Genomic DNA, 9,342 nt, shown 5'->3' with positions numbered 1-9,342 from the left:
ATCCTTATATATCCAATAAAAAGATAAAAAGAAATCCTTACATTGGGGAAGGGAGCAGGAGAATGTGTGAAGAGAGACTCCGCAAGGCCTCTCCTCAGTGGATCATTCTCACTCTGGGCATCACTGACTGCAAGCCCCATGATCCCCAGCAAGAAGGAGTTTTGATATTTACCACTGAAGAGAGGCTTGTGGAGACTCTGTGGCTACAAAGGACACACTCTTCTTCTGGTTTGCTGTCCTGCCCTTTGCTGTCTGAATCTGTCCCTTCATGAAAGCTGGGATTTCCTTTTTTCTTTTCTTGGGGAAAAGTGTGGATTGGCAGGAAGGGGTGATGGAGCAGAGATGGAAGCTGGGAAAGGGGATTTAAGAACACAACAGCCATGTTCTTGTCTCAGCCAAGGCCACTATGACAACCATGGGCCTATCTCAACTAATATCAGGTCCTCCGCATATGGTGGGACATACTCTGCTGCATCTGGTTTTGACCAACTAGGAACTGAATGATCTGCAGGTGGGAGAGTTTGATATAACTCCTTTGTCATGGGAAGATCATCATATGGTGGGCTTTTGTTTGACTGCTTCGACCATCCTCTGCAGGGGTGTTGGACCAATTAGAATGCTCTGCCCCAAAAGGCTTATGAATCCACTCAGTTTCCAGACTGTTATTCGATTTCCCTTCCAAAAATGGCTTAGGGTGCTTAAGACAGAGAAATAACAAACAAATAAGATGGAACCCTGTCCCTCACAAGGGCTCACAATCTAAAAAAAGGAAAACTGGACACTGGAAAGTTTCCAGTGTCCAGAACTAGTGACTCTGTTCAGGCTCTGGTGACTCTCTGGAATGTGGAGACAGCCTGGGCTATTGACATGGTCACTCCTAAATGCCCTTTCTATCTTTGTGGTGCCCGTTCCACTCCTTGGTTCTCCTTGGAGTTTAGGGAAATGAAACCACTTGGATGACTGCTGGACCAATGCTGGAGGAAGACCTGCAACAAATTATTACTATTATTGTTTCTTGTTTACACAGTCAGACAGGTGTTATTGACTGGTTTGTTTTATCCAGACATCGAGTCCTTCCCAAGGACCTGGGAGGGCTGAATTTTATTGTCAATTGTTATAGATATCGTCGCAAAATATAGGCTGTTCCCAGTAAAGCTGCTTTTTGTAATTGGCTGATGGTGATTTCTGTGGCCCCTATGGTGTTGAGGTGCTCTTCAAGGTCTTTTAGAACTGCACCCAGGGCTCCAATGACCACTGGGATTATTTTGGTCTTTTTCTGCCACAGCCTTTCAATTTCAATTTGTAGATCTTTGTATTTGGTGATTTTTTCTATTTCTTTTTCTTCTATTCTGCTATCCCCTGGTATTGCTATGTCGATTATTTTAACTTGTTTTTCTTTCTTCTTGACCACAGTTATATCTGGTGTATTGTGTGGCAGATGTTTGTCTGTTTGTAGTCGGAAGTCCCATAATATTTTTACATCTTCATTTTCTACAACTTTTTCAATTTTATGGTCCAACCAATTTTTGGCTACAGGTAGCTTGTATTTTTTGCAGATGTTCTAGTGTATCATCCCTGCTACCTTGTCATGCCTTTGTTTGTAGTCAGTCTGTGCGATCTTTTTACAACAGCTGATTAGGTGGTCCACTGTTTCATCTGCTTCTTTACAAAGGCGGCACTTGCTGTTTGTGGTTGATTTTTCGACTTTGGCTCTTATTGCATTTGTTCTTAGTGCCTGTTCTTGTGCAGCCAGTATTAAAACCTCTGTTTCTTTCTTCAGGTTGCCATTCTTAAGCCATTGCCAGGTCTTGGTGATGTCTGATTTTCCACTTATATTGTGCAAATATTGACCATGCAGGGGCTTATTTTTCCATTTTTCTGCTCGGTTCTTGACTTGTTCTTTCTTGTAGGCCTGTTTTCTTTCATTGGTGTTGAATAGTTTCTCGTTCTTGACCAGAAGTGCAACTTCTTCACTGCCCTTTATATATTCTTCAAGGCCGCTTTTCTCCTCCTCTGCTGTTTGATGGACTTGCAGCATTCCTCTTCCACCTGAGCTGCGAGGGAGGTAGAGCCTATCGACATCACTGCGGGGGTGCAGAGCATGATTGATGGTCATGATTTTCCTGGTCTTACGATCTAGCGTCTCTAGCTCTGCCTGGGTCCAGTCTATTATTCCTGCAGTGTATCTGATAACAGGTATAGCCCAGGTGTTTATGGCTTGTATGGTGTTCCCGCCATTGAGTTTGGACTTGAGGATTTTTCTAACTCTCCTGATGTATTCACTTCCCATTTTTCTTTTAACTTTAACTTTTTCTTTTAACATTTTTCTTTTAACTTCAGTGTGTGCGATGTTATCAGCCTTAATATTATTATTATTATTATTATTATTATTATTATTATTATTATTATTATTATTATTTTATTCAATTTCTATACTGCCCTTCCAAAAATGGCTCAGGACAGTTTACACAAGGAAATAAAAAATCAGGGAATCATGTTTTTATTCTGTTGTAAACCACCCAGAGACGTAAGTTTTGGGCGGTATAAATGTGTTCAAATAAATAAATAAATTTTTAAAACAAAATTGTACACCAGGATTTCCTGCAGCAGACACAGAAATGTGAATGACAGGTGTGTCAATTCTTGGAAATTACAAAACCTTGGAAGCTGTTAAGATTTTGTTTTAAGCTTGGGGATGAATGTTACTGTACTTCGGTGTCGTTTTAAGTATGGCTTATATGTTGCAAGTTATCCTGATGGCAATTCAGAGGCAAGTGGCGGGACAGAGATCCAAAATGTGTGTGTTTCTGCACGCGCCCGTGTGTGCATGGTGCAGCTACAGTCCAAAATCAAGGCTTCCAAGGTCTGTTAAAAGGAGGATTTTCCATCTTCTATTTTCTAACACTTTTGTCTTGCCTTTCCTCCAGAAGTTCGAGGCAGCACACATAGCTCTTGTCGTTCCCATTTAATCTTCACCCTAACCCTAGGAGGCAGGTTATGCTGAAATATAGCAACTGGTCGCCCTGTGAACTTTATGGCCAAAGAGAAATTGAAACCAGTTCTCCCCACTCCTAGTTCTGCTTAAGGCCACACACCTGTCACTTCATTTTTCCTTACATGGATTTATACTCCACGTTTCATTCACACTTCCTGTGTTTGCCAAACAAAAGTCCAGGGTAACACTAGTGTACTTGTACCAAACACAACCGCAGCATAATGCGGAACTGCTGTAGTAGGAATCTGAATGTGGAATGCAGAATCTGATTGAACATGGGCTAGAGCCCATTTAGCGACTTACCCGGTGGCAGTGAACCACCTCCATTGCATCTGCCCAGTGTAGGCCAGCAGAGCTGTTTCATGTGGCAAAGTCACTGTTCCACACAGGTCACCTGTGTGATGGGGGAAGAAAACATCAGCAGCCCACTGTGATCAGTTTGCTTATCACTTTGCAAATAAAGTCACTCACATCCATGCCAGTTTGGAGTCCAGGATTTTGGCAGTTCCAGGAGACATGCCTTGGCAACCATCTGGTCTGATTGTGATGGATCCATTTCAGTTAGTGCAGCCTGAGGAAGTGCACAAGATCCTAGGCAGTATGCGGACATCATGCGCTCTGGACCCTTGCCCTTCATGGCTAGTAAAGTCTTCCAGGGAAGGAACAGGTAGGTGGTTGGAGCCAATTATTAATGCTTCACTAAGGGAGAGCAAGATGCCATTCAGCCTCAAAGAGGCGGTGGTAAAACCCGTATTAAAAAAGCCCTCCCTTGATTCCACCAACCTTGATAACGATCGGCTTGTTTCAAATCTTCCATCTTTAAGCAAGCTGCTAGAGCGTGTGATGTTTGTGCACCTGCAAGGGGTCTTGGATGATACAGATTATGAAGACCCTTTCAATCTGGCTTTTGCCCTGGGTCTGGGACTGAAACTGCCTTGGTCACCCTGGTGGATGACCTTAGCCGGGAATTAGACAGGCAAAGTGTATTCTTGTTGGTTCTGCTGGACCTCTCAATGGCATTCAATACCATCAAACATTGTATCCTTCTGTACCACCTCTCAGGTAGAGGGCTCAGGGAGTGGTGCATCGGACTGGTTCAACCTTTCTTGGCGGAAGGTTCCAGAAGGTGGTGCTGGGGAGTTTCTGCTTGACTTCTTGTCCTCTGGGGTCTCACAAGGTGCAGTTTTGTCCCCCATGCTGTTTAACATCTACATGAAACCACTGGAAAGGTCATCAGGAGATTTGGCCTGAAGTGTCCTCAATATGCAGATGACATTCAGCCCTGCCTTTCCCTGACATCAGATCCAAGGGAAGCCGTGCATGTATTGAACCAGGGGCTGGAGTCAGTAATGGGCTGGATGTGGGCTAGCAAACTGAGGTTAAATACAGACAAGATGGAGGTGCTGTTGATCAGTAGAAAAGCCAATCGGATAGGGTGATTCAACCAACTATGGATGAGGTTGTACTCCCTTGAATGAGCAAGTGTGCAGCTTAAGGGTGTGCAGCTCTGCTTTTGGATGCTCAAGTGGAGGCAATGGCCAGGGGTGCCTTTGCACAGCTTCGGCTACTGCCCCAGCTACATCCCTTTCTCAAAAATGCAGATCTGAGGTGGGTGGCTACTAGGGAGAGGGCCTTTTTGGTGATTGTACCCCATTTATGGAATAGCCACCCCAGTGAGGTTTGCCTGGCTTCATCGCTTTGTTCTTTAGATGCCAGGTAAATACCTTTTTGTTTACTTGGGCCTTTTAAATTTTAAATTTAAAGTGCCAGGAACCAACCTGCTAGAATGCAGGAGGCTGTTGGTTCGAATCCCTGCTAGTGTGTTTCCCAGAATATGGAAAACTCCTTTATTGGGCAGCAGTGATATAGCAAGGTGCTGAAAGGCATCATCTCCCATACTGCGTGGGAGAAGGCAATGGTAAACCACTCCTGTATGCTACCAAGAAAACCACATGGCTCTGTGGTTGCCAGGAGTTGATACTGACTCAATGGCACAATCTTTCCTTCCTTTCCCTTTACTTCTGCTTACTTCCGATCTGAGGAGGGGACGAGGTGGCAGGGAGGTATGCTGGGAGGTATGGGTGGCAGGGAGGTATGCTGGTTTACAGTGGAGTGCTGGAGTGGGGGAAGCAGCAGGAGGGGTGAGTATACCCTCCCCCACCCTTAAAGACATCCCTCCCACCTTCGTACTGTCGGAAATGCCGGCCATTCAAACTGTTTCGGAGGCCCATAAAGGCCCATAAAGGGCCTTTGAACCAGTTCTGTGCACATCCCTAGTGCAGAATGCAGCTGCCATGGTTCTCTCTGGAACTGCTCACTCAGAGCATATCACTCCTATTTTGAAAGAGCTGCACTGGCTGCCAATTTGTTTCTGGATCCAATTCAAGGACCTGCTTATTACCTTTAAAGCCCTTAATGGTTTGGGTGCTGGATACCTGAAGGACCGCCTGCTCCCAAAGGCTTCTGCCCATCAGAGGGGCCTTTGTTTTGTGTGCCAACATTGAGAGAGGCTAAATTGTCATGCATGTGGGACAGGGCCTTCTCTGTTATTACCCCCAGGCTCTGGAATGCTCTTCAGTGAATGTCTGCTCTTTGACATCTGTAGCTGCTTTAAAAAAACAACTAAAGACCTTTTTATTTTTTCAGGCTTTTATCCCTTGGGGCTGCAAGGTTTCTTAGCTGTCCTGCTTCTGTTTGTCTTTTTTATGGATGGTGTGTGTGTGTTTTATGGGTTTTATTGTTTAACTGATTTTAAGGTTTTAAATGTGATTTTTATGAAGTTTGATTATATCTTAACTTTTGAAAACTGCCTTGGGATGCCTTATGAAAAGAGGTATAAAAATTGAAAAATGAATGAATACATAAATAAAAACAGGAACAGCCCTGCTAGATCAGGTCCAAGATCTATCTAGTCCAGCATTTGGGTTGGATATACTGTTGGGATGGGGAGGGTTTTTCTTACAAGTTTGCACTAGAACAGTTTTGGCATACTTTGAAAAAATTTAGAGGGGAAAAAGCTTAAAATTCTCTCTCTCAACACACACACGGGATGGGACTTCTCTCACATGTACAACACACACACACACACATGGTTCATGGGGGACAGGGAGGAGAGAGAGCAACATGGTAGCTTGACCAATGGGAACAAATCACCCACAAACAAAACAAACAGCAAAGGGTTGTTTTTTAAAAAATGTGTTACTTTCCTTCTTGGAGGGAGCCCAACAGCCAGCTTCCTGGGCTCTGCAGTTACATACAAATTCCAAGTGGGGGAGGAGCACAAGACTACAGGAAAACCAATAGGGCTGGCAGAAAAGATAACCCCCTTTTTTACTCTCTGCTACTGCTGATCTCCAAGAGACTCAGCATTAATTCACATGGGATGCAACTGCACCCTTGCACGCACGCGCGTGCACGCACGCACACACACAAACACACACGGGATCCACCTCTGAGCATTGGGGACACCCATCAAGTGCGGGTCAACTGACATACCACTGGTAGTAGTTTTTTTTTTTAACAGTACACCCATTTTCCCCCTATTCCAGTGCCTGGAGTGGTCAGCCTATCTCCACTTAATAGATGGGGGCAGTAACCTTGCTGTAAGGTGAATGGCCTTACTTGTTCATTTTTTTAAAATTCATGCTTGTTGTGGCAATTTTTTTGAGCATAAGATCTGTTATCCAGTTATTCTTCAGATATGACTTGTTCTCTCTATAGAACCCAATATGCCTGGGCCTAGCTGTTCTCAGACAATCATTAAGGTATACATATTAAACCCCAAACCAACTGGTTCAGAAAGTACTATTATATATATATATATATATATATATATATATATATATATATATATATATATGTGTGTGTGTGTGTGTGTGTGTGTGTGTGTGTGTGTGTGTATATATATATATATATATATATATATATATATATATATATATATAACTACTACAAAATAAACTAAGCTGCAATGTAACAATGGGCAAATTTCAACCCTGAAACTTCACAGGAGAGAAAGGCATAGGCTTTCCAGATCAGAGGGTGTGTTTTTAGGCTAGACATTATGGAACAGGCTAGAAAGTAGGTGGAATCACCATACTGTAAGACTGTTTGACAGTGGAACAGTCAGCCTCATATAGACATAAGAATCTGCCATATACTGAATCAGACCATAGGTCCATCTAGCTCAGTATTGTCTTCACAGACTGGCAGTGGCTTCTCCAAGGTTGCAGGCAGGAATCTCTCTCAGCCCTATCCTGGAGTTGCCAGGGACGGAACTTGGACCGCTTCCCAGAGCGGCTCCATCCCCATCTTACTGTGCTCACACATGTAGTCTCCCATTAATATGCAATCAGGGTGGACCCTGCTTAGCAAAGGGGACATGCCATGCTTGCTACCACAAGACCAGCAATCCTCATGCAGTGGTGGCCCTCCTTTAATGGAGGTTTTCAAGCAGAGACTGGATGGCCATCCATTATTCTTCCAGACAAGCTTAACTCAACCACCTCTGAGATGTCCTTTGAGAAGAAAACTCCATAGGAGGTTATTATCACCACTTGAACTAAATAATGGCCATCTTTGCTTATGAAACACAGTGGAGTTGTTTCTCTCCTGAATGTCCTAGTGACCGACAAACTCAGCACATTGATTTTATGGCTGTGTTGTGTAAACCCCAATTGAGTTGCACTGGCTGATGGATCTGCAGTTTAGCTGTAGTCCGTGTCTGCATGCAGTCTAAAATGAGATGACACAAGAAATCAATATTTCATTCTCCCAAGCCACTAAAGTGTTCCAAGCAAATAAATTTGCCATTTGCAACCTAATAAACTGTATGCATTTATCAATTTTATTCATGAAAACCATTCTATATGAAGTGTTGTATATGTAAATTGGTGAGGTACATAAAGAAATGTCTATGAATGGAACAGCAAATGTCCACCCAGTATATGACCCACATACAGAGGTCACAATTGCAGGTATCGTGAAACCAGAGGTTGCTGAATCCATGGTTAATTTTTCAGACCATGAAACATATTGCAGATGTTCATCCAACCACAGCCTGGCAACCTTCGTTTTAATGGCAAGGGAGCCCCTCCATCTTCCTTGTCCACCAAGTCCACATCCCAGAAAGTGCCATTGCTCTCACATCGCCAGACTGTGAGCAAGGCATCAGAAAGTCTGCATGGTGGCAGCCACTGGCCACAATTTCCAAGAGGGCCTGCCAAGCGCAATCAAGCCGTTTCAAAATGAACCACTCACCCTTGACAGGGAAAGAAGCAAGCCCATGCTACAGGAAAGAGAAGGGATCATGATGACTTCCTGAGAGGGGATATCTATATGAGGGAGGGCAAAGGAACCTGGGGTCTGGACTGCTGTGACCAATGGTGCTCATGGAATGGCTTACCATGGCAAAGCAGTCCATGGAGACCAACTCACACTCCTGCCTCCAAGTTGGCTTGCCCCCTGAGGATTAGCCCTCTCATGAGTGGGCTGGTCTAGTAGGGAGGACCTTAGGCTCAAAAACCTTCAGCCTTACATCGGACTGCATGCTCATGAGTTGAGCCATTAAAAAAGGGGGGGGGGCTTTGTGTGCCCCCCCATTCACTCTGGTTAATGATAGAACTTTTGCACAGCGACCCCCTCATCTCCAAGGAAGCCTTTGATGTGCCCAAAGGGGAAATGGTGCTCCATGTGTCCAGGCGTTGCCAGGTGGGCAGACTTGGGAAACACTGGGACCTGAGACAAATCTTAACTCTCATTCAAATATCCCAGATCCGGACCAGCATTGCATTGTATGCAGCTTCAGCCATGGGGAATCATGAGAGGGGGAGCCCCGATTATCTGCAACCCCAGGAGAGTGAGGTTGCCATTCAGGTGAAAATAAAGATAGATATGTTCAAATGGGCAGACAGGCTAGCAGAGGGCCTGGCTTGACTGCTGCTTTGTGGCAGTTGCCAAAACTGGGAAAGGTATTGCCAGGGTTAGCATCCCCACGGCTTGCTTGTATGGAGAAACCAGGATGGGCAGCATCTGCCATCTGGCCTGCATGTGTGTCTCCATGGCCTGACACTCTTGTGAGTGTCTGTGGGAGAAGAGCTTTCATCACACATTATTAATTATTCTGCCCAATCCCCCTGTCCTCCTGGAGGGTTCTTCTAATGAATTGTGGAGGGGTATCCCCATGGCCTTACACTCTCATGAGTGAGCAGTCCACTTGAGAGCAGTATCCTGTTAGGTTTTGTGATTATTTTAGCAAAGCACCAACAAAAGAAGCTTCCCACTCTAGTTTAGTTTAGTTGTTGCAGCTGTTTAAAGAACACGCATGGAGATCGTTGTACAGTCTAAAT

Source organism: Hemicordylus capensis, chromosome 6, assembly GCF_027244095.1.
Source record: "Hemicordylus capensis ecotype Gifberg chromosome 6, rHemCap1.1.pri, whole genome shotgun sequence".
Taxonomy (NCBI): Eukaryota; Metazoa; Chordata; class Lepidosauria; order Squamata; family Cordylidae; genus Hemicordylus; species Hemicordylus capensis.
Note: the sequence above shows the minus strand (reverse complement) of the source record.